Here is a 4,112-nt window from a genome sequence, read left to right as displayed (position 1 = left end):
GCCCACTTTTGTATATAATTATAATTCACCAATAAAATATTTTTTAAAATACTGTAGTATCTGCATATACCTATGCACAGCCTCCTGAATACTATAAAGTGTATCTAAATTACTTATAATACATACTAAAATGTAAATGCTATGCAAATAGTTGTTACACTGTATTGTTTAGTGGATGATAACAAGAAAGCAGTCTACATGTTAATACACATGCAGTTTTCAATTGACAGGCAAAATTGTACATATTTATAGGGTGCCGTGTATTTTTTTAATATGGAACACTTCATGAATTTGCATGTCATTCTTGTGCAGGGGCCATGTTAATCTTCTCTGTGTTGTTTCAATTTTAGTATATGTGCTGTCAAAGCGAGCACCCATGTAATGTTTTGATAGATGTATATATATGCATGTGTAATGTTTAAGTTAGGTTTAATTATGTCTATCTCCTCAAACATTTATCATTTCTTTGCACTGAAAGCAAAGGTTTTTTTCCTCTCTCTTTTTAAAAATATATAGTACATTAGCATTATCAATTAGTCAGGCAATCAGAGAAACTTTACCTCCATTAGCAGTGGTCTATTGAGCTTCTCTGGGTGAAGTACTGTTGCTGCTCTAGGTGACAAGTGTAACGTCAGCATCAATGCCAGACCCAGTACATCACTACAAGGACCTTCATCACCACCGTCTGTGAAACCTGCCCATCTCTCTCCCAGCCTCTCCAGAATAGATTTTAAGCAATCCTTCTTTCATGTCATCTTCTTCTAAATTGAAATATATTCAAATTATGATTGAGTTTATCTGTTAGGGAGACTCTAAGGCATATCCTTGTAGCCTAGTGGCAAGGGAAGCTGCGAAGGCAGATTTCTATTTTATTCTTTGAGAAAAATGTAGACTCTAAGGGTAAAGGTGTGATTTGACAAAGGGAGAGAGAACAGTGGTATTGCAAACTGTTAAATTTTGCTGGATGCGGTGGCAACTCCTTATAATCCGAGGAACTCCAGGAAGCTGAAGCAGGAAGATCACAAGTTCAAGGCCAGCCTCATGTAGTAAGATCTTGTCTCAAACTAAAAAATAAAAACAGCTGGAATTGTAGCTCAGTGATAAAGTGCTCTCTGCCCTGGCTCAATCTCTAGTGCTGCAGGAAAAAAAAAATGTTAGATTTCCACTCCAGGGACCACATAATCTAACTCCCTACTGCTTTACATAGAAAAGGACTTTCCTAGTATCACACAATTATCAGTGACAGAGCCGATTCTGAGAATCATGTGTGCTTTCAACACTCTTTCTACCAATAGGCATTGTTTTCCATTACTCAACTGTATCATGTGGGACGTTCAGACAAGATGCAGTCAGTTGGTAAAGAAGTCAATGAAAAGCTGCTATTTCTTCTGTTATCCACTCAATATATATTTAATGAGCATCTAATACATTCTAGGCACTGATAAACAATGTTCAGTCTAGTGAGGTTAATAGGTAAGTAAACAGACAATTTCAATACAATGTTAGAAATGCTGTAGTAGAGAACCATGGTTAGCTATTTTTCCTTCAGAAAAATTAAACTAAATTCCTCATTCCTTGGATTTAAACTTGGTTTTTAATTCAAGGAGCTCAAAGAGATATAGATAGCTCACAGATAATTTTCAGACTTAGGTCCATCAAGGTTCTGTGGATTGCCCAAGGTTGCTAACCCTCCATTAGGCATACCTCACTGGAACCCATTCTTTATTGTATGGTTGGTCTCTGGAAGTCCTGTTCCTTCATCTGTGAAATGACTCATTTGCTCTGAGGATTGAACAATATAATATCTTCATCGAGGTACCTCTGGTTGCTAGTAACAGATACCTACCTGAGCTAGCTTAGTCAGAAGAAGAATATTATGTGGTATGTGAAGTTTCATGGAACACAAAGTCAGTAAGAAAATTCGTGATTCAGGAGGGACTGAAGCCATGAACTTGGAAGTCATCAGGAATCAGGGAATTTCTCTCTCCCTTTCTTTTCCCAATTATTCTCTTGGTTTATGTGGTCTTTCATATCTCAACATTCACCTGGATTCTCTTTATAATCCCAATTTCCATTTCCACAAACTTGACAAAATACAGTTTCCCAACATGGATTAGATTTACCAATCCTGGGTTTTAGTGACTGATATAGATTGGCAAGCATCTCTGAATTCCAATTCCAGATTCTCAATGAGGGCCATGTGAAAGGCAGCCAAGACAAGATGGTGAGTGAGGAAGTCCAGGGCAGGGCCAGACCAGAGAAGCATGGAGAGGGTCTTCCAATGAGGTCAACTTCCTGGTTGACAAAAGTGCTCCTGGACACAAGAGGGGGACCCATACACTTCCATACTCATGCTTTCAAGCAGGGGATCCAATAGAAAAACTAAAACAGACATGTGGACAGAGGGGGCACCAATGAATAATAGTGAGGAGCTCATGGGCAAGGGAGAAGATAAGGAAAGAAGAAAATTCCAGAGATCATAAAAAGAACAGGCCAAAACTCCCCCACCAGAGTCCCAGCTTTGGGCCTTTTTCTCTTTGGAAAAGTCTATCTCTGTATCTCTGTTGCTTTTGCAATAAACCTGCTACTTACTTGCTATCTCTGTGTCCTGTTCTTCAATTCTGTCTTTGCTGTATGGAAACAATGAACCCAGCACTCCTAGACAGTAACATCAGGATGTAATCTGATTGCCCTGGCTTGGATCAGGGGTTCTGTGTAGTTCCATCAGTTTGGCCCAGAAGGCAGGGTTACAACGTGGCTCCTGTGGGGGGGCGGGGATCCAGTTTTTGGAGAAGGAAGATTGACAACTTGGCAGACCCCTCAAAATGGTTACTGTAAGAGAGGGCATTGAAAAATATAAATAGTGGATGATATCAATAATTGCCATATTTCTCTCTCTCTCTCCCCTCTCTTCCTCTCTCTCTCCTCTCTCTTCTCTCCCTCTCTTTCTTTCTCTCTCTCTCCCCCTCTCTCACTCCTCTCTCTTCTCTCTCCCTCTCTCTTCTCTCTCCCTCTCTCTTTCTCTCTCCCCTCTCTCTTCTCTCTCTCCCTCCTCTCTCTTTCTCCTTCTGTCTCTCCTCTCTCTTCTCTCCCTCTCTCTTTCTCTCTCTCCTCCCTCTCTCACTCCTCTCTCTACTCTCTCTTCCTCTCTCTTTCTCTCTCCCTCCTTTCTCTCTTCTCTCTCTCCCTCTCTCTTTTTCTCTCTCTCCCCCTCTCTCCTCTCTCTTCTCTCCCTCTCTCTTTCTCTCTCTCCTCCCCCTCTCACTCTTCTCTCTCCCTCTCTCTCCCCCTCTCTCCTCTCTCTTCTCTCTCTCTCCTCTCCTCTCCTCCCCTCCCCTCCCCTCCCCTCCCCTCCCCTCTTCTCTCTCTCTCTCTCTCTCTCTCTCTCTCTCTCTCTCTCTCTCGTAATAGATTCCATTCTTTGGGCCATAAAGGCAGTAGGCACATGAATCAAGTTGGATTGATACTTTAGTCAAGCTCACTATGCTCAGTTCTGTGGTTTAGCATCTTCTTCATATCCTTTCCCCCTCAATATTCTGGAATCCAACACTTCCAATCCCTCTAGGTTTTATCTGGAATTTTGTGTGTTTATAATCTGATATACATGATTACAAGGATTTTATGTTATTTTCTGACTTTGAGCCATGTCCATAATGAAAAATTCAGGAATGTTTTCTGAGAGGTATCTGGGTCACCAGATGGAGATGTAAACCTTTCCCAGAAATCCCCTATCTATCTGACTTCCCCTAATACTTCAGTAGCCCAAACTAAGAGAAATCACTTGCAAAGGAGAAGAGCATGGCTCCTTCCCCAGTGCTGGCCTACATTATCTGAGACCAAGATATTTCTTAGCCAGGTGTGGTGCTGTATGCCTGCAATCCCAGCTACTCAGGAGGCTGAGACAGGAGGATTGCAAGTTTGAGGCCAGCTTCAGCAACTTAGTGAGTCTTTCAGCACTTAGGGAGACCCTGTCTCAAAATTGAAAGAAGGACTGAAAATGTTGATCAGTGGTAAAGCACTCCTTCGCTCAATCCCCAGTACCAAAGGAAAAAGGGAAAGGTGGAGGGGGGTGGGAGATAGATAGATAGATAGATAGATAGATAGATATTGAT

At 41.5% G+C, this 4,112-nt stretch overlaps 1 non-coding gene across 1 annotated transcript; it reads right to left on the bottom strand.

Moving 5' to 3' along the window:
- Positions 1-267: 267 nt before the first annotated feature.
- Positions 268-374, bottom strand: LOC143639621 (U6 spliceosomal RNA). The gene has a single exon (XR_013154764.1). It is a non-coding gene; the product is annotated as a U6 spliceosomal RNA (small nuclear RNA).
- Between the last annotated feature and the right edge of the window lie 3,738 nt (positions 375-4,112).

This window comes from Callospermophilus lateralis, chromosome X (genome assembly GCF_048772815.1).
Source record: "Callospermophilus lateralis isolate mCalLat2 chromosome X, mCalLat2.hap1, whole genome shotgun sequence".
Classification (NCBI taxonomy): domain Eukaryota; kingdom Metazoa; phylum Chordata; class Mammalia; order Rodentia; family Sciuridae; genus Callospermophilus; species Callospermophilus lateralis.
Note: the sequence above shows the minus strand (reverse complement) of the source record. Positions and strands in the feature narration are given on the sequence as shown.